General features: G+C 40.3%; 1 protein-coding gene across 7 annotated transcripts in view; it reads left to right on the top strand.

The window, feature by feature from the left end:
* The window catches only part of LOC134348055 (zinc finger and BTB domain-containing protein 20-like), a 348,683-nt gene that overhangs the window by 116,678 nt on the left and 205,450 nt on the right, over nt 1-26,555 (top strand). The gene's annotated exons all lie outside the window — the stretch shown is intronic.

Genomic DNA, 26,555 nt, shown 5'->3' with positions numbered 1-26,555 from the left:
TGATAGTCAAAGGATAATAACTGTTTCTGAACCTGGTAGTGCTCAGGAAAATAGCAAGCAGGATTAGGCAATTAAATGGTAGCTCAGCCTGTGAAGACAATATCCCTTGAATGAATATTTTTTAAAAGAAGTGTTATATAGCCTTTCCCTAGAATAGTTGTCATAACATCAAAATCTATCAAGTTTATACAAGCATTGCATTATTTCACACGTTTATCTCATAACTTTATATTTTGTTTTAGTAATACAATTAGCTTAGTATAATGTAGAGAGGAGAGGAATGCCAGAGATAGTTTCATGGAGGGAAGGGGCATGTAATAATTGAAATTTTGAGATGATGCTTACTGGAAATGGATTTGGAGAAAATGTGTGGATGAAAGTTCTATAATGTTATCTACTTAAATGACAGTGATAAAATGATGGGAAGATGTTCAGAAATTTGTTTAGTTCTGGCAGATATAAGTTCTGTGAACGCTTAAGTTTGAACATCTGTCAAGTGCAGGCATATAGTTCCATTGAATCAGCCATGATTCTCATGTTTAACTAGCACAGGCTGGATTTTATTCCAAGTTTTGAGAAGTTTGATTTATTCTGATAACAGTTTGGTTATTCAATTGATATTGTTGGGAAAATGGACATACTTCTTAGAAAATTGCTGTACCTTTTTTTGGCATACATCAGAATACCTTTAACTTAATTTTGCAAATTCAAACAGTTGCAAACAGTTCAAGCCAGGGTTGTTTCACTGTCAGTGGTGTAGAATGTCATATATGATATTTAGTAGTTCTCACTGTTTTCAGTCTGCAACATTAATGTTAATCCTGCTGAGCAATTTGTGCTCTTTCACAGTCACTTTTATAATAAAGTTTTGTTACTATTTCAGTTGAAACAAACTATTTGGAGTACTGCACAATTGTACAATAATTACTTTGTTTCAAAATGTTAAAATAGGAACATCTGAAATTACATTTATGATTAGTTATTAATATTGCTTCAATTAGTTGTACATATTTTTCTTAAAGGTTTTCCACACAGGAATAATTTGGGACTTCAGAACGGACTGTACGGAAGATAGAATGATCAGTGTAGAAGTAATAGATAAAGAAAATGGAAAATAAGAAAGATTTAGGAAAAGTGTATAAAATTGTAAAGATGATAAGCAATACATGGGAACAAAAAAGTAAAGGAAAAAATTAAATCAAAATTTTTTTAAAAATCTGAAAAATAGCACATTAAGTTGCTCAGATCAATGTAGAAGAGGTTTTGATGGTTAATGTATGTTTTAAATCACCAGCTGAACACATAGAGTGGGGCAACATTTCAGAAGTAAAATTGCAATGGTTGAATGCATGTTACTTGAGATTTTAATGTGGCGATGGGGACTTTTTAAAAAAAAATTTGTGGTTGGGGTCTTACGCATTTGACGTAAAATCTAGTTCAGGTAATTAGATAAATAATTTAATAAAAGCTGGATAGGTATTAAGGGTGAAGAAATAACAATAGGGTTATGTTGAGATATGGGATAAGAACATCAACTCTTTAAAGCCAGCATGAGAACAGTGTGTTGAACTGATTTTTCTCTCCAGGTTTACATCATTGCTTTCAGGCACTTGCATTCTGTATAATCCTATAATTACATTTATGTAGGCTTGTTCAATCTTAGTAATGTTCTTCTTGCCGTTACATGCTTTTTATCTTACTTTCCTTTGCCCTTTCTCAATCCTTGAAAAATTTTATGGCCTAATATATTTAGCTTTGAGTAACAGCCAGATGTAACCAGAATCCCCTAAGGACTATGATGTAATTTCCATCAAGTTGGATTTGGATTCAAAGTCTTGTGTAGGCATTAGAGTAAGCTGTTCACCAACTTTCAGACTCTTCTCCATTTCCTTGTACAGTTGCTGTTGAGTGTCAGTTCAAAGGATTACTAGGTTTCAGGTGGCCAGAATATTATCTGGCCCAACACCTGTAAGAATTTTCATTGATTTCAATTTAGAAAGTAAACTGCATATTTTTAACTAATATTTAAGCATTTTGCAATGCATAATGGGGAAAACTGACAATTTCAGTAAAAGCTTTAAAAAAAAACAAACTTACATCACAAACTAGAGGAAATCTGCAGATGCTGGAAATCCAAGTAACACGCACAAAATGCTGGAGGAGCTCAGCAGACCAGGCAGCATCTAATGAAAAGAGTAAATAGTTGACATTTCAGGTTGAGACCCTTCAACAGGACTGGAGAAAAAAAGATGAGTCAAATTTAAAAGCTAGGGGTAGGGGAGGAAGAAACATAAGGTGGTAAGTGAAGCTGGGGGAGGGGTAAAGTAAAGAGCTGTGAAGTTGATTGATGAAAGAGAAACAGGGCTGGAGAAAGAGGAATTTAATAGGAGAAGACAAGGCCATGAAAGAAAGACAAAAGGGTAAAAGCACTGGGGGAGGTGATGGGCAGGCAAAGGGATAAGGTGAGAGAGGGGAAAGGGGATGGGGAATAATGAAGGGGAGGCACTACTGGAGGTTTGAGGAATTGATGTTCATGCCCTCAGGTGGAATAAGGAGTTGCTCCTCCAACCTGAGTGTGGCCTCAACAGTAGAGGAGGCCATGGATTGACATGTTGGAATGGGAAGTGGAATTAAAATGGGTGGCCACTGGGACATCCGCTTTTTTTTATTAAATGCAATCGTGAACAACAGCCAGATCAGAAATGCTGATCAAATCAACTAGTTCCCAAAGAGAACACTGATAGGCCAATCAGATGGTTCACTGCTGCTCAGCGATAGAACATAAAAAAAATCATATGTACAATTAAAAAATAGTAGAAATACTGGAGTCATGATCATGATGAAGTCTGCTGGAGAGAGACATTTATACACATGCTGCCCTCCATAATTCAAAGAGATCGAGGGATAAGTTTGCAGGGTGACAAAACATGGCAGGAGCACTTGGAACTAAAAACTAATCCCTACCGGGAGAAAACAGCACCTGTTCTTTCCGTACTGTTCTCCAGCAGTTTAAGGACCAAGTCCAGCCAGAATATAACTCACAAGTGCTCTTGAAAGTCAGGTATTAACCCTACCTACCAACAACCAAGCATTGCCATCCTTCATGATAGCTTATGAAGAAGCATGTGACTTCCCTCCCAGAGATAATAGGTGTTTGTGCACTCGACTCTTGAAGGCTTGAACCCCATTGTCGCAGATGTTTCCAACCACAGCATCTGGAAGGCTGTTCCAAATTCTGATAGCACAGTGAAGGAAGCTTCTATCCAATGTGTAGGTTCTCGCATCAGGCATAGAAACAGCATGAGCAGGCATAGATAAATTTGATTGTGTGTTGCACTGTTTCTCATAAGATGAAGGCAGCATGGCGCGAAGGTCTGCAGGGCTGTGGCTGGTGTGCATTTTGTATAGCACAGTAGCTGCAGCAACCTGTCGTCTGTGGTGTAAGCTACTGATGGCTAGCTTCTCATGAGCTGTGGCTTCATCTACACCTATAATCCTGGTGGTCAGAGCATACGTAGGTGCTCAGTGAAGCAGTCTCCCAATCTCCAACACTCAGGTGTGTGTTCCTATAATACATAATTTTTAAAAAATGATGTATTTAAAATATACCACAAGAAACTGCAGTTCACATTCATTGAAAGATTTTCAGGCCTTAGGGTTGAGTAAAAACAAGTTATAACTTTGTAATTATAATGGTTGGAACTTCATTTCTACTTCATTAATCTTTCAAAGGCATCTTACAGTGAGAATAGCTCTCATCAACTCACAGTTCTCCGGATTACATGGGAAAGGCTGCTAAGCAATGCACCTTGTGAAAGAACAATATACTATTCTGTATGTATGACAGCATCTTCATGATTGTTCATTTAGTGTGTATTCAGAAATAAAAGTAATGATTATAAGTGTTAATAATGGTAAATGCTAATGGTTTCAGCAAGAAGATTTGATCTGATCTATTCCAAAACATCAAACATCCATCTGCCTACCTCCACAGATGCTGCTGACTGAGTTCCTCCAGTATTCGGTTTTGGCTCCCGATTCCAACATCTGCAGTCTTCTTTGTCTTTGCCCTGCAAATGAAGATTGGGTTTTAGACACCTTTAAAACTAAACTTCTGATTTTTTTGGAGAATAAACTTCAAAGGGAATTGAATTGAAAGTCTACATTATTTCAAGCTGAAATTCAAATGGTTCACCATATAAACAAAAATGAATGGAAATAATTCAGCTTTTGCTGCGATACACATCCAAAATTCATTGGTGCAGCTAAATAACAGTGGTTAATAATCTATATTAGCATATCAATCAAAAAATGAACACTTCTAAACATGTGGAAATGAGAGGCTATAAGAAATCGATTGAAAGCAGCAATGAGATAAAGTTATGATCCCATACACTCTGTTACTTAGCGAAATTCTATTTTCTTATTACTTGCCCAACTCTACATCTGCTCTGCTCCTGGGACATACGTTTATTATCTCTGGATTCAATTGTTCTACTCTCCTTGCAAACTTGCATTCTTCATCATCTGTAGATTGCAGTTTAAACAAAACTTAGTTGTAAGCATCTAATTTGCATCAAATCCTTTTACCTAATTGGCCAGTGTTGCATCTCAGATGTACGTTTATCATGTCTTAATCATTTCATGGGCTTATGGCTCCCTACATCTTGCACTTAAGTATCTAAGTTTCTTCATTCATTGTCATATATTCAGCACTCCAAACTCAAACCCCTAAATTTTCTTTTTATCATCCACTGTACTCAAGGATGTTTATTGAACCTGTTGCCATAGCATTCAGTCAGCTATTCTAATATCTTCTAATGGTTTTAAAGTAAATTTTTGACTGATGATACATTGTGATGATTTAAAATAATGAGGTTTTGTAAGCCATTTCCTCAGAATTATAATCTTTATAATGTACCATCAAAGCTGTAAGGACAACCATAACAAGTACTAGAGTGAACTTTTTAAATGGAAACTTTACAAATATTGTTTGCTTTTTTAAATGGATGTTTCCATAAGTAATACTCTCTTCATTACTTTTTAAATGGTTATTATTATTCCTTTCTTGAGAAAATGGATTTGCTGAAAGCCTTTCCCAGCTGTGAGAACTGTGAATAGATTGGGTTGTCTTATAAAATACATGCTGAATTATAATCTGAAAAATCAGATAACTTTATAAAGAACAATTTCTGTTCTTGAAATTAGCACTTCCTTTTGGCCTGGAAACTGAATTGTCTTTCAGATTGATTACCTTATTTTGTAGATACTATGAAAAATGAGACCTTTATTTGTATTAGCCCTTTAGCACTTAAAATTATTAGTTCATAGATCAAATATTCATTCCTGTCAAATATTAGTTTATAAAAAAATGTGGCTTAGTGACTGTGGACTAAATACTGATGTGAAAGGTGGGTATGGTTTAATATTATAGTGCTAGAGAGGTGTGGAAATCCTTTTCAGCAGTGCTGAGATGTTTAATGACTTCTTTCTTCTGTGTTCACCTTAGATGGTTTAAAAAAACTGTAGAGGTTCACTGCTACATGGTTTGATTAGCAGAATGAGTAGACATGGTATAGATACATTTTTTTAGGTAAATTTGAGGTAATGTACTATGTACTAAACAAAATTGAAAATGCGATAGTGATGGCAAATAAAGGGCTTCCTTTAAGCAATTGAAATTACAATTGTGTTTGGATGAAAGTGAACTAGAGTAGTTTGATAACTGTAACAGTGAAAGTGAAGAATTAGTTCTTTTAAATGATATTAACAATGAACAGATTTTTTGGAGGGTTAAAAAGTGAGGAAAAGTAGTTGGAAGAAAATAATTTAAGTAAGCAGGTTTAAGAGTAATTCTGTTGCTGAGGTAACAGCTGAAGCAGAATGCTTCTTTGTCTTACATTTGATAAATAGTAAGATTGTGGGTTTGTGGGGAAAAAAGAACAATTACTTTGGAATTTTTCCAGCTAGAGCTTAGTACAGATACAATCAAATACATGCCTCATGTATTGTAAAGATTTATGATTTTCAGAATTTTATGAAATGAATATGTGGTATTTGTTGTGTGCATAATCTTGCATTCTCTGGTAGGGGATGTGAGTAACAGAAGTATAATCTTTAACCTATTTTAAAAATTGAACATTTTCTAAATGTTTTACGCAAGTTGCTATTTAGCCTTCACTGTTTTGAGATTAGATGTGTCTGAGGTGGTTTGCTCTACCACAACATTTGGCTTTGAAGTATGCAATGATGTGCAGCCCTCGCCACAAGTCACGTGTGCTATTCATTGTGAATCTTGACTCAATCTTGTCGCTGTTTTGTTGTTTCGCAGCCTTGATTGCTTTGTGAAAAACATAGCTGCTTTTCTTGAGCTCTATCTGATCACTGGCAATGTAAGCTGTATGTCACACTGTAAGTGCTGCTCACACAGAACTATTGATACATATTTCTGGTTCGGGAAGACCCTGGCCGACTTCTGGAGGACAACATCGTCAATGCACTTCTGGATGAAGCATGTGACTCCATCAGTGAACTCGGAGACATCCTCATCATGGAAGACATTCCAGTTGACGTCATCGAAGCAGTCCTGCAACATGGAGGCCGATTGGTCGGACCAACGATGGACGGTTTTAACTATGGCTACCTCTTGTTTCAGCTTCTGCAGAAGGGAGTGTAACTGTGGTCAAGTATCTTATCTCCATGAGCGCTCAGACTGGATGTGCTGACAATACTTCGGAGAGACTTTTGTCAGCGATACTTGATTAAAGTGACCGGCAATGATGAAGGCAGCCTCTGGGTGTGCAATCTCCAGCAGGTTGATAGTCTCGTACAGTTCCTTGAGAGCCAGGTCAGTATCAGCCCGTGGCAGAATGTACACCACTGTGACGATAACAGCCGCGAACTCTCTGGGCAGCCAGTAGAGTCTGCACAGCAGCACCAGGTAATCCATGTCTAGGGAACAAAAGGATTTGAGTGTATGCACATTCTGGGGGTTGTACCAAGCTTTGTTGACCATGAAGCATACCCCTCCTCCTTTACTCTTCTGAGAGAGGTTTTTTTGACCAGAACAGGTAGAACCCAGAGGGCTCGATGGCATGATCCAGTATCTCCTCTGTCAGCCAGTCTCCACGAAGCACAAGACGTTTGCCTTCCTTTGTTTGTTTCCCACTGATACGAGATTCTGGCTCTCAATTCACAAAGCTTGTTGTCTAGGGACTGAACGTTAGCCAGAAGTATGCTGGAGAGCGGTGGCCGATTTGCACACCGTCTCAGCCTCACCAGGACTCTGGCCCTTCTCCCTCGCATCCAGCACTTCTTCCAAGGTAATGGTGGTGTAAGAGATGAGTATCCCATGGATTGCGCAAGCAGGGGTTCCCAGTGTAGGAAGGACGGCACTTAGTGGATAAATGCTGTCTTTCTGATGTTCAGAAAGTCTATCATACCTGAGGTGACTATCAGCTACTTGAACAGAAAATGCTAAGAAAATTATAGAAATTAGTAGTATACTGTAGATTTGGAATGGAGCTCGCAACATGGCTGCCATACGAGGCGCCATTTTGGGTATGATCAGATCTTCATGCAAGTCCTAAAACTAGGTAAAGAACCCAATTGAATAAATAACACAAAAGATTATACTTGTTCATTTATCTATTTATTGAGAAAAGTGATCCAATATGTATTTGTTGGAAAAAGTATGTGAACCTCAATGCTTTCTACAAAAGCTATTTGGAGTCAGGTGTTCCAATCAGTGATATGAGATTGGATGTTTGGGTTGTAGAGGTGCCCTGCCCTATGAAAGAGACACACTAAGTCAGGTTACTGACAGCCTGCTCTTCTCAAGAAATATCTCTTTATGTGCACCATGTCACGATCAAAACAACTTTCAGAGGACCTTAAAGGAAGAATTGCAGATGTGCGTGAAGCTTAAAAATTCTACAAAAGCATTTCTAAAGAACTGAGTATTCATCAGTCCACAGTTAGAGAAATTGTTTACAAACGGAGGAAACTCAGTACTGTTGCTACTCTCCCTAGGAGTGGACATCCTGTAAAGATCACATCAAGAGCACAATATAAAATGCTGAAGGAGGTGAAGAAGAACCCAAGGGTAACAGCAAAAGACCTGCCGAAATCTCTAGAACTTGCTAAAGTCTATGGTCATGTGTCAACTATGAGAAAAGCACTGAACAAGAATGGTGTAAGTGGAGGGACACTATGGAAGAAACTACTGCTCTCCAAAAAATATATTGCTGCACATCTCAAGTTTGCAAAGACCCCGTGGATGTTCTACAATGCTTCTAGGGTAATGCTCTGCAGACAGGTGAGACAAATGTTGAACTTTTGGCAGAAATGTATATTGCTGTGTTTGGAGGAAAAGAGGGTACTGCACACCAACACCAAAACCTCATCCCAACAGAGCGGAAGGAGCATCATGGTTTGGGGCCACTTTGCTGTCTCAGGGCCTGGACAGCTTGCAATTGTTGAGGGAACAATGAATTCAAAATTGTTGCACAAGACATTTCACAGGAGAATTTCAAGGTAGCAGTCTGTCTCCCGAAGCTTAATATAAGTTGGATAATGCAACAAGACAATGATCCAAAAGACGAGTAAATCAACAATAGGATGCCTTAAAAAGGAAAAAAGTCGTGTTTTGGAATGGCTGAGTCAAAGTCCTGACCATCATCCTTTAGAAATGTTGTGGAAGGACCTGAAGCAAGCAGTCTGTGCAAGGAAGCCCCCCAACATATCAGAGTTGAAGCAGTTTTGTAAGGAGGAATGGCCTAAAATTTCTCCAAGCCGATGTGCAGGACTGATCAACGGTTACCAGAAACATTTGATTGAAGTTATTGCTGTACAAGGGGGTCACACCAGTTACTGAAAGCAAAAGTTCACATACTTTTTCCAGCAAATACATGTAATATTGGATCATTTTTCTCAATAAATAAATGATGTTTAATGTATAATGTTTTTTGTGTTATTTATTTAATTGGGTTCTCTTTATCTAGTTTTACGACTTGCATGAAGAACTGATCACATTTTAGGTCATATTTATGCAGAAATAGAGGAAGTTCTACAAGTTTAACAAACTTTCTAGCACCACTGTAGAACATCTGAAAACTTTAAATTATAATGTCATCACCACTTTTTGAAACTGTGTCACAAGATTCATATTTGAGTTGAATTATTATCATTCCTGAGCCGTGAACACATTGGAAGTAATTTTAGTATTTTGGTTCAGTTCACTTTCCACAGCAAGTTTTCTGATAGGAAGGGTAGAAATCAAGAACTGCGATGGCCAATGCTATGTTCATGATGCGATTAGAAGGAACTTCGGACAGGTCCAGTATGTTGCACTTTAGTTGTGCTTTGTCAGTGATCACAAGTAGAATCACAAAGTTTATCAACAATTTCATTGTAGAATAAACAAGCTGCAATTAAAGAAATCTTGTGTACTTTCCTACACAAATATTTTTAGCTGAGCTTGAGCTCATTATCAGCTCATGTTAGTAGTGTGCATTGAGTAGGTTCCATAATTTCTTGTTGAATCAAACAATCACTACGAGACACAGATATTGTGTATGTATTGACATTTGCTCACATCAGCACTTGTGCTTAAACTTTACATGCATATCAGTAAAATGTTGATGGGCAAAGCTATGTTTTTGGTAGTTGTATGCTTGGACTTGCTTACTGCTGATTGAATAAATGTCAAAATTATGTAATATGTTCCGAAGTGCAAGAATTCAACACCATGCAATTACTTGTGACATTTGGAGATGGGAATTGCCCAACATAAACATCAAAGTTCAAAGTAAATTTATTATCAAAGTACTTGTAGGTCACCATATACAACTCTAAGATGCATTTTCTTCCAGGCATTCATAGTAATTAGAAGAAACACAATAGAATCAATGAAAGACCACAATCAACAGGATGGACAAACAACCAACTTGTAAAAGCCAATAAGAAAGAAAAAAAAATAATAATAATGAATAAATAAGCAATAAATATGGAGAACATGAGACAGAGTCCTTGACAGTGAGTCCATAGATTGTGGGAACAATTCAATGATGGAGTGAGTGAAGTTGAGTGAAATTATCCCCTCTGATTCTACAGCCTGATGGTTGAGGAACCTGAGGCTTCTATCCCTCCATCCTGATCGCAGCAGCGAGAAGGGGGCATGACTGGGTGGGGTCTCTGATGATGGATGCTGTTTTCCTGCGACTGAGCTCCATGTTAATGTGCTCAATGGTGGGGAAGGCTTTACTCATGATGGACTAGACTGTATTCACTAGCTTTTGTAGGATTTTCATTCTTGGGCATTGGTGTTTCCATACTAGACCATGATGCAGCTAGTCAATGTAATCTCCACTACACATTAGTAGAAGTTAGTCGATGACTTTGTGAATCTTTCACAAATGTCTAAAAACAATAGAGGCACTTCTGTGCTTTTTTTTGTAATGGCACTTATGTGCTGGACCTAGGGCAGATCCTCTGAAATGATAACACTGAGGAATTTAAAGTTGCTGGTCCTCTCCACTTCTGACCCTCAAGGAGGACTGACTCATGGACCTTTGGTTTCCTCCAGCTGAACACAATAACCAGCTCTTTGCTCTTGCTGACATTGAATGAGAGGTCATTGTGGCACCTTTCAGTATATTTTCAATCTCCCTCTTACATGTTGAGTTGTCACTACCTTTTATTCAGCCAAAGACAGTGGTGTCATCAGCAAATTTAAATCTGGAGTAACACACAGAAAGGGATCAAAGAGTCAATGTTTTGGCTTGCGACTCTTCTTCGGGATTGGAAAGGAAGTGGGAAAACAGAATAAAAGTGTGGGCGAGGGGAAGGAGAATAGCTACAAGGTGATAGATAAAGCCAGATGGGTGGGAAAGGTTAAAGGGCTGGAAATGAAGTAATTTGGTAGGAGTGGAGGGTGGACCATAGGAAAAAGGGAAGGAGGAGGGGCACCGGGGGAGGAGATAGGCAGGTAAGAAGAGGTAAGAGTCTGGGGTGGGGGAGGGGGATTTTTTTTCCCCCTGGGAGGAGAAATCAATATTTATGCCATTATGTTGGAAGCTACCTAAATATAAGGTCTAGAGTATAAGGTGTTGCTCCTCCATCCTGAGAGTGGCCTCATTGTGGCACAAGAGGAGGCCATGGGGCGACATGTCAGAATGTGAATGGGAATTAGAATGTTTGGAATTTTAAAAAGTTGAAATTTGAATTAAAACTTAAATGCCATTGGAGCAGTGCTTAGCCTCACATTTATCAGTAGAAAGCAAGTAGAGCAGAGTGCTAAGCACGCAGCCTTGTGGTGCACCTATGCTGATGGTGATTCTGGAAGAGATGTTGCTGCCAATCCGAATTGTCACGGGTCTGCAAGTGAGGAAATTGGGGGAGGTATTGAGGCCGAGGTCTTGAAGCATTGATTAGTTTAAGGAGATGATAGTATTGAATGTCGAGCTGTAGTCAATGAAGAGCATCTTGATGTATTTATCTTTGCTGTCCATATGTTCCAGCGTTGAGTGAGGAGTCAATGAAATGGTATCTGCAGTTGACCTGTTGTGATGGTAGGCAAATTAGAGGGGATCCAAGTTACTTCTCGAGCAGGAGCTGATATGTTTCATCAAAAAGCACTTCATCACAGTGGATAAAATAGTCATAGTCATACTTTATTGATCCGGGGGGAAATTGGTTTTCGTTACAGTTGCTCCATAAATAATTAAATAGTAATAAAACCATAAATAATTAAATAGTAATATGTAAATTTATGCCAGGAAATAAGTCCAGGACCAGCCTATCGGCTCAGGGTGTCTGACCCTCCAAGGGAGGAGTTGTAAAGTTTGACGGCCACAGGCAGGAATGACTTCCTATGACGCTCTGTGTTGCACCTCGGTGGAATGAGTCTCTGGCTGAATGTACTTCTGTGCCCAGCCAGTACATTATGTAGTGGATGGGAGACATTGTCCAAGATGGCATGCAACTTAGACAGCATCCTCTTTTCAGACACCACCGTCAGAGAGTCAGAAGTAATACTGGATGATAGTCATTGAGGCAGGTTACCATGTTCTTCTTGGGCACCGGTATAATTGAAGCCTACTTGAAGCAGGTGGGTTCCTCAGACTACTGAAGTGAGATTTTAAAGATATCAGAGAGCACTTCAGCCAGTTGATCAGCACAGGTGTTTAGTACTTGAGCAGGTACCCTTTCTGGGCCAGCTGCTTTCTGTGGGTTCACCCTCATGATAGATGCTCTCATGTCAGCTGAAGAATCATTGGGGGGCTGTGGGAACTCATGAAGGTGCCTTCGTGTTTAGATGGTCAAAGTAAGCATAAAAGGCATTAAGCTCATCTGGGAGCAAAACCTTGTAGTCATTTATGTTACACACACAAAATGCTGGTGGAACGCAGCATTTTGTGTGTGTTGCTTGAATTTCCAGCATCTGTAGATTTCCTTGTGTTTGTGTCATTTGTGTTGCTGGGTTTCACTTTGTAGAAGCTGATGGCATTCAAGTTTTGCCACAGCTGTCGAGCATCTTTCAGTGATTCAGGTTTGAACTAGAATTGCCCTCTGCTTTTGAGATGGCTTTCTGGAGATTGTACCTGGACCCCCTGTACTTTGCTTGGTCAATAGGCCTGAACATCACTGATCTAGACCTCTGCTGATTGCAGATCTTATGGTTCAACCAGAGCTGCTGGTTGAAGAAGACTCTGAATGACTTTGTAGGGACACAATTGTCTATCACTATTATAAAAGTCTGTGACAACCGTGGTGTATGCTCCAAATCCTCTGAGTACTTCAACACAGCACAATCCACAGACTCGAAGCTGCTCCGCTGTCTTCTGTGACCAACTCATCATTGTCCTTGCTTCTGGAGCCTTGCTCTTTAGCCTCTTTCTGTATGCAGGTAGATGGACAGCCAATGATCAGATTTCCCAAAATGTGCTCTACGGATTGAATGGTATGCATTTGTTATGGTAGTATAGCAGTGCTTGAGTATGCTGGTGCTGAGGATAATACATGAATGATAATTGGGCAGAGATTTCTTCAAACGAGCCTGATTGAAGTCCCTTTCACCTTTCATGATTTGAAAGACGTTGGGGTAGGCTGTCTTTTGTTTGCTGATGGCGACACTCAGTACCTTAAGTGCTTGCTTGACAGCAACACACATCAAAGTTGCTGGTGAACGCAGCAGGCCAGGCAGCATCTGTAGGAAGAGGTGCAGTCGACGTTTCAGGCCGAGACCCTTCGTCAGGACTAACTGAAGGAAGAGTGAGTACGGGATTTGAAAGTTGGAGGGGGAGGGGGAGATCTAAAATGATAGGAGAAGACAGGAGGTGGAGGGATGGAGCCAAGAGCTGGACAGGTGATAGGCAAAAGGGGATACGAGAGGATCATGGGACAGGAGGTCTGGGAAGAAAGACAAGGGGTGGGGGACCCAGAGGATGGGCAAGAGGTATACTCAGAGGGACAGAGGGAGAAAAAGGAGAGTGAGAGAAAGAATGTGTGCATAAAAATAAGTAACAGATGGGGTCTAATTCCGCTAGACGGAGCAGAGTGGTGGTAGAGGGGAACTGATTAGGTCTGGAATCCAAAAAGAAGCGTAGAGCTTTGAGACCTTCCTGATGGGGGATGGAAGTATATAGGGACTGGACATCCATGGTGAAAATAAAGCGGTGGGGGCCAGGGAACTTAAAATCATCGAAAAGTTTAAGAGCGTGAGAAGCGGAATTAGTCCTTACCATTAATAATTTCTCCTTTGGCTCCTCCCACTTCCTCCAAACTAAAGGTGTAGCTATGGGCACCCGTATGGGTCCTAGCTATGCCTGCCTTTTTGTTGGGTTTGTGGAACAATCTATGTTCCGTACCTATTCTGGTATCTGTCCCCCACTTTTCCTTCGCTACATCGACGACTGCATTGGCGCTGCTTCCTGCACGCATGCAGAACTCGTTGACTTTATTAACTTTGCCTCCAACTTTCACCCTGCCCTCAAGTTTACCTGGTCCATTTCCGACACCTCCCTCCCCTTTCTAGATCTTTCTGTCTCTGTCTCTGGAGACAGCTTATCCACTGATGTCTACTATAAGCCTACTGACTCTCACAGCTATCTGGACTATTCCTCTTCTCACCCTGTCTCTTGCAAAAACGCCATCCCCTTCTCGCAATTCCTCCGTCTCTGCCGCATCTGCTCTCAGGATGAGGCTTTTCATTCTAGGACGAGGGAGATGTCTTCCTTTTTTAAAGAAAGGAGCTTCCCTTCCTCCACTATCAACTCTGCTCTTAAACGCATCTCTCCCATTTCACGTACATCTGCTCTCACTCCAACCTCCTGCCACCCCACTAGGAATAGGGTTCCCCTGGTCCTCACTTACCACCTCACCAGCCTCCGGGTCCAACATATTATTCTCCGTAACTTCCGCCACCTCCAACGGGATCCCACCACTAAGCACATCTTTCCCTCTCCCCCTCTCTCTGCATTCCGCAGGGATCGCTCCCTACGCAACTCTCTTGTCCATTCGTCCCCCCCATCCCTCCCCACTGATATCCCTTCTGGCACTTATCCGTGTAAGCGGAACTAGTGCTACACATGCCCTTACACTTCCTCCCTTACCACCATTCAGGGCCCCAAACAGTCCTTCCAGGTGAGGCAACACTTCACCTGTGAGTCGACTGGGGTGATATACTGCGTCCGGTGCTCCCGATGTGGCCTTTTATATATTGGCGAGACCCGACGCAGACTGGGAGACCGCTTTGCTGAACATCTACGCTCTGTCCGCCAGAGAAAGCAGGATCTCCCAGTGGCCACACATTTTAATTCCACATCCCATTCCCATTCTGACATGTCTATCCACGGCCTCCTCTACTGTAAAGATGAAGCCACACTCAGGTTGGAGGAACAACACCTTATATTCCGCCTGGGTAGCCTCCAACCTGATGGCATGAACATCGACTTCTCTAACTTCCACTAAGGCCCCACCTCCCCCTCGTACCCCATCTGTAACTTATTTTTATGCACACATTCTTTCTCTCACTCTCCTTTTTCTCCCTTTGTCCCTCTGAATATACCTCTTGCCCATCCTCTGGGTCCCCCCCCCCCACTTGTCTTTCTTCCCGAACCTCCTGTCCCATGTTCCTCTCGTATCCCCTTTTGCCTATCACCTGTCCAGCTCTCGGCTCTATCCCTCCCCCTCCTGTCTTCTCCTATCATTTTGGATCTCCCCCTCCCCCTCCAACTTTCAAATCCCTTACTCACTCTTCCTTCAGTTAGTCCTGACGAAGGGTCTCGGCCTGAAACGTCGACTGCACCTCTTCCTACAGATGCTGCCTGGCCTGCTGCGTTCACCAGCAACTTTGATGTGTGTTGCTTGAATTTCCAGCATCTGCAGAATTCCTGTTGTTTGCTTGCTTGACATTGTCCTTTGGTAGTATGTAAACTGCACTCAGGATCATGGAGAAGAGCTCTCTTGGTAAGTAGAACAGTCCGCTCTTAATTATTTGATGTTCCAGGTTGAAGTCACAAGTGTGTGACAAAACTGCTGTGTCTGAGCACCACAGAGTGTTATCATAAAACCTAGATCCCCACCTTTTTGTTTGCTCTGAATCAGCAGTCTGGTCCATCCTGTGTATTAAACCCTCGGGTCTTACCATTGAATCTGCCGTGTCTGGAATGAGCCATGTCTCTGTGAAACAGAACACAGAAATACCTTATTGTCCTCTGATGCAGTAATCTTGCCCTTGGGGTCCTCACTGTTGTTCTCCAGTGACTGTACATTCGATAACAAGGCGTTGTAGTCTAGCTTGGAGTCCTCCCCTCCTCCCTCTCTTATAGACATTATGAGATGCCTTTATCCACTTCGAAGTGTTGTTACCTGCTTTCTTGAGCATTGGTCCACTGAGTCCTTTAGAAGATTGTGAAATCGTTAGTTTGTTAAGAGGATTTAAAAGTACATTACTTAAAGTTAAATAACAGGCGGCTGTAAATTGCAGTGAGAGTAGTCCAGAAGTAAATTTAGAAGTTTTGTAAGCAGCCCACAATAAATACTCATCTGTATAATCAATGTTAGAGTAAATACTCAAAGCCAGGTAGGTGAATGAAGAAGACGAAGCAATATAGCTAATAAAGCTAGTCCAGTTGCCATACTTGGCAAAATCAGATCAGGGAGCGTGGAGGGTCTGATATACGAAACATTTTTACTTTACTCTCTGAAGCTAGAGGTAAAGCACATGAATAAGAGTAGGGATCAGCATGTGATATTAAAGTTATTATTGAAACATGGTTGAGGAATGAGCAGGACAGGCAGCTCAGTGTTCCAATACTTCTGGCATGACAGAGGTGGAATTAAGATGGGGGCTGTTGCACTGCTGAGTAGGGAAAACATCACAACAGTACTTAAAGGGGATATCCTGACAGGACCATCCAGTGAAGCCACACAGAATTTGAAAAAAAAGGGTGGATTACTTAATCGGAATATACTTCAGGCCTCCCTGTAGTCAACAAGAATTGGAGGAGCATATGTGTAGGAAAATCACTTCTGTAGGAATTATATGGTTACTCTGACTTTAAGGCAGTATCTTCTTCTCGACAAACGGTTACATCTGACCTTTTGGGAAATAAGATTGGGCAATTTAGTCAATACATCAGTGGGGGAGCATTTTGGTATCAGTGACCATAATTCTATTGGTTTCAGGATGGTCATGGACTGATCCTCAAGGCCTGATCTAATGATAAAGTCTGACCCTCACATTGTAAATTGGTGGAGGCTAATTTTGGTGAAGTCATGAGTGCTCAAAGGGCTGTTTGGCAAATGAGAAGCTTTTAAAAGTGAAATAGGGATATGGTGTATTTACTATTTCAGTAATTAATTGAGAAAATATATTTGATTAAGCATTCTTAATTTGTTTACATAATTCATTATGGGTTATATGTAAAGGTATGTGAATGGCATGTCATTACACCACTACATGATATGTGCATACCTCACTAAAGAAAAGAACTTGAGTACACGAGTGTCTGGTGTTTTTCTTTTGATTACCTTCTGGAGTTACAAAGCATCAGCAGCAATGAGGAAATTTTAAAATGAACCCGAGATGACGACTTACCTGTTGAAACATGGCATGTTTTTTTCTTCAAGGGGGAAGGGGGAGATGAGAGAGAGAGAGAGATGTTCAAGTTTGATTTTTTTAAAAAAAGCACAGCACATGTTTCTTCTTAAGGGGAGAGAAGTGTTTTGAGTAAAAAAAAGGGAGGAAAAGGATTAAATTCATGGGTTCAAAAGCAGTGAGTACTGGGTGATAATTTTTTAAAAAAAATGAATGGCTGACTATTTTGGAAAGATGCAGAAAGGTACTGTACTGTGCAAAAGTCTGAGGCACCTTAGATTTTTTTAATATAAATTTCATTTCAGATGTTTTTTTTTGTCTTCTGCATTACTGTGTCTGCACAAAAGGGCAAAGTTTAGTTTCCTAAACATCTATTTTTCAAAAAATTAAATGTTACAGAATTTTTTTTCAAAAGAAGTAACATATTAAGTAATAGAGCACTTTTAAATAAGAACTTGAGTACTTTGTAGGCATATAGCCCAGTGCATGATTAAACAAAGATAACAAACGTACTAATGATCAAGGACATAATGAGTTGATTGAAATAAACTGATTAAATGAAACAGAAACAAGTGTAGAGGGAATCAAACTGGGCAAAGGACAACTAAATTAAAAGGTGAGGGTGTGGCAGATGTAGCTAATTAATCTTCAAATTATCAATTCTTACTCCATGACAAGAGTGAACATAGAAATAAGACACAAAGTGGCCATCCTGCATCAGCAAGGTCTTTCTCAAGCAGAAATTTTGCAGCAGATAGGAGTTTCAAAATGTGCTGTCCAAGCTCTTTTGAAGAAGCACAAAGGAACAAGGTTGAGGACCATTGTTACCAATGAGAATGACAAGGAACATCTCTGAAATCCCAAAACCGTGCTAGAAAGAGCATGTTAATGGGCTCAGTGCATGATGCAACAAGTGTGAATTCTTTAAACTAAGCATCACTTACTGTGGTCACAGCATTGCTGTGCAAGCATCACACAAGTGTGCTGAGAAAATTCAAGCAGTGGTGGATGCTCTGAGGTCAAAGAATGTGTCATAGTTGCGGTCCTTTTTATGATTTGTCAGTTACTATAATGGGTTCCTGCCAAACCAGGCTACTGTACGCCATCCTGTGAACTCATTACTACAGATCGGGATGAAATGGCAATGGACAATGCAGTGTGAAGTGGCTTTGCAAAAGACGAAGAAAGTGGTGACATCAGACACTGTACTTGCATGTTATTCAGTGAAATTTGCCTGGGACATCTTGTCTTATGGTGCAAGTTCAGTCACTCCCATGTTATGAGTGATGGAAGTGAATAACCTTTACATCACATTCCCTTACTGCTGCAGAGAAAAAGTTATGCACAGATTAACAAAGGGGCCTTGAGTCTGGTTCAGGATGTGAATTAACTTTATTACTTATGTCCTTCAAATACATGAGTAAAAATCTTTATGTTACGTCTCCTTTCAAATGTGCAATTATGGTAATTTATAATAAATATTATGTACAACAGGATAGTCAATATAACATAAAAATACAGTAGCAACAACATGAATTAATCAGTCTGATGGCCTGGTGGAAGAAGCTGTCCCAGAGCCTGTTGGTCCTGGCTTTTATGCTGCAGTACCGTTTCCTGGATGGTAACAGCTGGAATAGTTTGTGGTTGGGGTGACTTGGATCTCCAGTGATCCTTTGGGCCCTTTACACACCTGTCTTTGGGAATTTCACATCTACAGATGTGCTGGGCTGTCTGCACCATGCTCTGCAGAGTCCTGCGATTGAGTGAAGTACAGTTCCCATACCAGGCAGTGATGCAGCCAGTCAGGATGCTCTCAGTTGTGCATATATAGAAGGTTCTTAGAATTTGGGGGGGGGGGGGTCATACCAAAAACTCTTCAGCCGTCTGAGGTGAAAGAGGCGCTGTTGTGCCTCTTTCACCACACAACTGTTATGTGCAGACCATGTGAGATCCTCGGTGATGTTTATGCAGAGGAACTTAAAGCTGTTCACCCTCTCAACCCCAGATCCATTGATGTCAATAGGGGTCAGTCTGTCTCCATTCCTCCTGTAGTCCACAACCAACTCCTTTGTTTTTGCGACATTGAGGGAGAGGTTGTTTTCTTGACACTACTGTGTCAGGGTGATTACTTCTTTGTAGTCTGCCTCATTATTATTTGAGATTAGGCCAATCAGTGAAGTGCCATCAGTAAATTTAATTAGCAGATTGCACCTGTGGGTGGCGACACAGTCATAGGTATGCAGAGAGTAATGGAGGCGCCTTAGTACACTGCCTGAGGGGCAGAGGTGAGGGAACCCACTCTTACCACCTTCTGCGATCTGACAGGAAGTCCAAGATTCAGCTACACAAGGCAGGGTGTAGGCCGAAGTATGTGAGCTTCTTGTCAAGCCGAGATGGAATTATGTTGTTGCTGCTCTGTAATCTAAGAACAGCATTCTCACATAAGCATCCCTCTTCTCTAGATGTGTAAGGATGGCGTGTAGAGCTGTGGCTATTGCGTCATTTGTCGATCTGTTGTGTTGGTAGGCGAATTGTAGGGGTCCAGTGTGGGTGGTAGCATGCTGCAGATGTAGTCCTTGACCAGCCTCTCAAAGCATTTGCTTATTATTGAGGTGAGTGCGACAGGACGCCAGTCGTTCAGACATGTTACTTTGGTCTTTTTAGGTATAGGGATAATGATGGATGTTTTGAAGCGGATGGGGACTGTACACTGGGAAAGGGACAAATTAAAATGTCTGAAATATTTGAGAAATATTGTAAATATGTTTGATTAAGTATTTGTTTATGTACATAATTCATTACAGGTTATATGTAAAAGTACGTGAATGGCATACATCATCGCGTCACATCATGTGTGCACCTCACTTAAAAAAATTACTTAAGTAAACAAGCATCTGGGCCTCCGTATTTTTCTTTCAAGTATTTTCTGGAGTTACAAAGCATAACAAGGGAGCGCTCAATGCCAACATGTTCTAATTGGAGTCAAGGGCAAGACTGCCAGAATTAGGCTGATGAGGGATGGTGAGAATCTGGTCAAGTAAAAGGAGGAGGCATATGTCAGATATAGGCAGCTTGGATCAAGCAAATCCCTTGAGTATAAGGGATTTTGGAATACACTTAAGGAACCCAGGAGGGCAAAAAGAGATATAGATTATCCTTAGCAGATAAGGTAAAGAAAATCCTGAAAAAAAGTCTTTAGGTATATTAAGAGAGCAAGGTGTAATATGGAGAGAATAGGTCCCCTTAAGGATTGCTGTAGTCATCTATGTGTAAAGCTAAGGGATGTGCATTAATCTAAAATAAATATTACTTATCAATCATTTTACTAGGGAGAAGGTCATGGAACTAGGAATTCAAGGAAGAAAGGACTGATGTCCTGAAAAAATATTGAAATTACAAATCATGTGGTTTTGATGGTCATGTGGTGCATGAAGGATAAATTCCTGGACCATAACCAAGTGTACCCTAGCATGTTTTGTAAGCAAGGGAGGAGAAGACTAGGTTCTGGCATCTGTTTTTGTAATTTTATTTGTCACAGGCAAGAGAGGGGCAGACTGGGGAGACAGCTAACATGGTACCTTTATTTAAAAATGGTAACAGGAATACACCAGATAATGACAAGTAGGTGAGCCTTGCATCAGTGGTCATAAAGTCATAGAGTAATATAGCATGTAAACAGGCTATTCGGCCCAACTTATCCATGCTGACCAAGATGCCCATCAAAACTTTTCATATCTGTGTTCTTGTCCATCTACCTCTTAAATGTTGTTATTGCTATACCTACATCAACCATGTCCTCTGGCAGTTTTTTTTCCTAAATACACATTACCCTGTGTGAATCTGATCCCTTTCAGATCCTTCCCCTCTCAGCTTAATCTAATGCCCTCCAGGTTTTGATTCTCTTTCCTTGTGGGGGGGGGGAAGACTGCACAATCAGCCTTTTTATTGCCCCCCTCATGATTTTATACACCTCTAGAAAGTAGACAGAAAATTAAGGAAGGATTCATTAAGGCAAAACTCATTCACATTTAGAAAGGTAAAGACTGATTAGTCATGATTGGCATTGCTTCGTGCATGGGAAATTATATTTCACAAATTTAATTGACAGCTTTTTTGGAGAGATGACCTGTGAGGGCCAGGCAATGCACTTTGTGTATGTGCACTTTAACAAGGCCCTTCATTTCATTGATCAAGTACCCTGATTTACTCTTAAGCTCCCCTAACCTATTCTGACCACATTCCCACCAATTCCCATCTCTTTCTCCCTGCAATACTTTCCTTCAATCTACCAGTATTCTCCACACTAGGGGCGATGTACAAATTACCCAGATTGCCTGAACAACTTCAGGATGTTGGGAGGAAACTGTAGCAGGCAAAAGGAAACACACCTGATCATAGGATGAACATGCAAACTCCATGGAGACAGCACTGGAGTTCAGAATTGAATCTGAGTTATTGAGATTGAGGTAGCACCTCAGCTAATCATGCTTCTGTGCCATCCTAAGATCTGAGTTATACAGGACTATAGTTTCAGGAATCACTCAGTGTAATAAAATTCCCACAATCCCTAGGTTAAAGTTAATTCATCTGGCTTGTACTACTGAATTTGATTTATGTATGAAAAGATGATGCTGCAAAATCACACCTGTGGTGTTTTAGAATTTTAAAAACTTTAACACAACATTAAGTTAGACTGAAGTGGCTCATTTCTGTGCTGTAATTTCTGTATAATAAGTTAACATGTACAGGTTACTAACGCTTAATTGAATCTAGCTGAGCACTAATGTGTTGATTAGCTTTGAATTAAAACATCTTTTTTAAAGATAGCACGCAGTATAACTAACATATGGCATCTTTTCACTGTAAGAGTTGCTTGTCTAGATTTCAATTGACGTTGCCAAATAAACAAGAGCGCTTGAATTGCTACGGCAAAAGTTTGGCCTTGTGCACATTAAAATACTGATGTAACTTTGTTCAAGGAATCATAAAGGTCTTTCTCCTGTAGTTCTACTATAGAAAACTCAGACAGAACTAAGAGATTGAGTACAAATAAATTCTTCACTGACTTCCAGCCAGGTACAGGTATCAATTTTAACCGACGTTTCAATTGCAAACACTGCCATCTTCATCAGGGATGATGCTGGGCATATCTAGTCCCGGTGGTATTTATACCCCTGTATTCCATGCCTCCTGATTGGTTAGTCCTCATCCAATCAGGTTTCTGCTGTCCCACCTTGCTTACAATCGAATTCCAGTTCTTACTTAGAGCAAGATTTTGGTCTTTGTTAAAATTAGTTTCCACTAGTTTTATATTGAGTATTTAGAAATGTGAATTAAGGTATCTACATTTCAAATAACTTTTGTTGAACTTAATCATATCCTCAATCTAATTAAGAAACTCCAAAACCTAGGCCTCTGGACATCCCACTACAACTGAATCCTTGACTTTCTCACTGGGAGACCACAGTCTGTGCAGATAGGATTTAACATCGAGTTCTTGCTGACAGTCGACACTGGCGCATCTCAAGGATATGTGCTTAGCTCACTGTTCTACTGTGTCTACGCACACGACTGTGTGGCTAGGAACAGCTCAAACACCATCTATAAATTTGCTAACAACACAACTATTGGCAGAATTTCAGTTGGTGACAAAGAGGTGTATAGAAGCAAGATAGATTGAGTATTGTTGCAACAATAACCTTGCAGTCAGCGTCAGTAAGACCAAGGAATTAGTTGTGGACTTCAGGAAGGGGAAGTCAAGGGAACACACCCCACTCCTTTTTGAGGGATCAGCATTGGAAAGGGTAAGCAAGTTCAAGTTCCTGGATGTCAACATCTTTGCAGATCTATCCTGGGCCCAACATATTGATACAATTACAAAGGAAGCATATCAATGGCTGTATTTTATTATGAGTTTGAAGAGACTTGGTATGTCACCATAGATGCTCATAATATTTTACTGATATGCCATGGAGAGCTTTCTAACTGGTTGCATCACTGTCTGGTATGGAGAGGCCACTACACAGAATTGGAAAAGGCTGCAGAAAGTTGTAAACTCAGCCAGCTCCATCATGAGCACTAGCTTTCCCAGGCTCAAGAACACTTTTGAAAAGTGATGTTTCATAAAGGTGGCATTCATCATTAAGGAGCCATATCACCCATGGCATGCCCTCCTTTCATTGCTACAATCAAGGAGGGGGTACCGAAGCTAAAGACAGGCTCAACGTTTCAGGAATAGTTTTATCTCCTCTGCCATCAGATTTCTGAATGGACAATATATCCATGAACACTACTTCAATACTTTTCCCCTCTCTTTTTGCACTACTTATTTAATTTCATTTTTTCGTATATACTTAGTTATAATTTATAGTTTTTTATTATTACAATATACTGCTTTGTGTTTACATTGGGTTGGTTAATAACAGCTTCATTATCTGAGCTGTAATGATGCAATTATTTCACCAGGAATCTGACCCGTTTAATATTCCAAAACCACCTGTGCAATTAAAAAGAAATTATGTTTGCAACTTGTTTTCAAAACTTTCCGTTCCTGTTTTCTATACCTAAAGAGTATGCATAGTTTATTTGTGCTTTGGGTCTGTCTAAAGCCGTCATTGACTGTGAAAGACTTTGTATAAATAAGAAAGTTCTTCCAATAATTGCAGTCGGCCCTCCGTATCCGCGGGTTCCGCATCTACAGATTTAACCAATCACGGATCGAAAATATTCGAAAAATAAGTTCCAAGAAGCAAAACTTGAATTTACTGCATGCCGAGCACTACGCTTAATCCACGCGAATGAAGTGATGTGTAGGAATACCCTGCTGTAGCCTCCCGCCATTTCTCTTCAGCACTCATTGAGCATTGTTCGCCTCGCGTCTCGTTCATTTGCTACTTGTGTTGTGTGCATCCTTTGTTTCTGTGAAAAAATGGCTCCTAAAAAGCAATTAAGTGGTCAAAGCAATTCCTCAAAGGCTATGAGGGAGCGTAAAGTGCTACCTCTCGCCGAGAAAATAAAAATCTTAGACCTTTTGAAAAATGGCATGTCATTTTGCCAAAGTGGGCCGTAAGGTCGGTAAGAACAAATCGAGCATTTGCACAAAGCAGAAAGAAGCTGAAATTCGTGGAAGTGTTAGTGCTACCCCTGCAACTGCAAAAATGGTCTCTCTGGTTCGTGATAAAGTGCTTGCAAAGACTGAGAAAGCATTAAGTGTGTGGCTAGAGGACATGTCACAGAAGCATATCCCTGTTGATGGCAAAATTATGTGTGAAAAAGCACTTAGTCTCTATGAGCACTACTGTGAGGTGGTGGAGGAGAGCGAGAGGAAGGAGTTTAAGGCTAGTAAGGGATAGCTGGCTAGCTATGTAAAGTGCTAAAGTCTCAAGAACTTAAAAGATCACGGGAGAATCGGCATCGGCTAATCCCAAGGCAGCATCAGTATGCCCAGAGGAGCTCAAGAAACTCATAGAGGAGAAAGGCTACCTTCCAGAGCAAGTCTTCAATTGTGAAAAAAATGGCTTGTTCTGGAAGAAGATGCCCACTCATACCTAAATCCATAAGAGTGCCAAGCAGTCCCCGGGGTTCAAGGCCTGGAATGATCATATAGAAGAGCATAGAGAAACCCTTACCAACGAGGAACTTGAAGATCTGCTGACATCCTCTACAGAAGATAATGATGATGCAGAAGATTTAGGGGAGGCAGAGCCATCAATTTGGACACTTGAAAAATTTGCAGCAGTTTTTCAACAGGCGCAAGTGTTAAAAGATATGATCGAGTATGATCCTTCGATGGAATGAAGCCTCCGTGTCACCTGAAGGATAACAACATGCCTACAACCACTGCAAGATTTGTTTGATGATGCAAAGGAAAAGAAGAAACTTCCTATAACAATGTTTCTAACTAAAGCATCTGCAATTGTGAAGCCTCAACCTTCAACGCTTGAAGATCCTCAGCCCTCAACCTCCACAGATCCTGACATTAGTATTATTGATCCTCCTTCAAAGCGTCATTATTCCCTAAACAATACAGTATAACAACTATTTACATAGCATTCACATTGTATTAAGTATTATAAGTAATCTAGAAATGATTTAAAGTATACGGGAGGATGTGCATAGGTTACATGCAAATACTATGCCATTTTATATAAGGGACCAGAGCATCCGCGGATTTTGGTATCCGCGTGGTGTCCTGGATCCAATCCCCCGTGGATACCGAGGGACGACTGCATGTTGTATGCTTTGATTCTTTTGTTTGAGAAAGCAATGTTTCTCATCTTCTTGCAATGTTAGCAATATGATGTGGTCAATACATTATTTACTAGAGAATCATTAAAAAGCTGCATTAAAATTATTAGCAGTTAGATTCAGGTCAATTCATAATTTTTAATTCTGTTTTTGTAGTTTTTAAAATTCTGTCCTTGTAGTTTTATGCTAGAGGGCTTATAGAGGTCCACAATCCCTTATCCGAAATCTGTGGGGCCAGTTGCATATTGGAATTCAGTATTTTTCGGATTTCAGTACCACCCCCCCCACCCCGATACCAAAAAACACATATGCTGAAGTCCCTTATTTAACCTGACTCAGTGCGGTGGACTTTAAAACCCAGCGGCGCACCAAACCTACACACATCCTCCTGTATACTTTAAGTCATCTCTAGATTACTTATAATACCTAATACAATGTAAATGCTATGTAAATAATTGTTATACTGTATTGTTTAGGCAATAATGACAAGAAGAAATTTTATTTCCAACAAAAACATTCAATAAAACATAAAAATATACAGCTTCAAACGAACCGACTCGAACACATGGTAAATGACTTATTGGAATAAATGTAGAACGTCACTGTCACTGTCACTATAAAACCTCAGTAACTTATCTTTCTGTTTATTTAACTCATATACAGTGGTAGTTCTGACAATATTTTCTTCAGTAAGACGCCGCACAGACACACCATGATCAAGCTTCTGCAATAACTCCACTTTCTGCGTTATTGATAGAGAAGATTCCTTTTTTTCTCATTGTTACCCATAGGGGTATCTGCAGCTCTTTTTGACATTTTCACAGTGAAATTAAACACAAAGTCAACAGTGAACACAAAATATCAGCGAACAGCAAATGCATGTGTGACCAGTACGAGTGCTGAGCCACAACTGACGTCTGTCGGCCTCTGCTAGTGCTGCCACATCACACCTGAGTGACGTCAGCTGTTGGTGAAAAAAACTTCGGTTTTCAGAGCTTTTTGAATTTCAGAATTTCGGATAAAGGAATGTGCACCTGTTTTAATTGTGTCAACAGTTTTTCCTCAAAGTGGGCCTTGTTAGCAAAACTCATTTATTGCACATCACTAGTTGTCCTTGGTTAGATTGTGATGGATCTTTTTCAACTTTTGCATTTGGTATGGCAAAGATGTTCACACTTTGTTATAAAGTTGTGAATCTGATGACTTT

This window comes from Mobula hypostoma, chromosome 6 (genome assembly GCF_963921235.1).
Source record: "Mobula hypostoma chromosome 6, sMobHyp1.1, whole genome shotgun sequence".
In the NCBI taxonomy this organism is placed as follows: Eukaryota; Metazoa; Chordata; class Chondrichthyes; order Myliobatiformes; family Myliobatidae; genus Mobula; species Mobula hypostoma.
The sequence above is the reverse complement of the archived record's forward strand: the minus strand, read 5'-3'. Positions and strand labels throughout refer to the sequence as shown.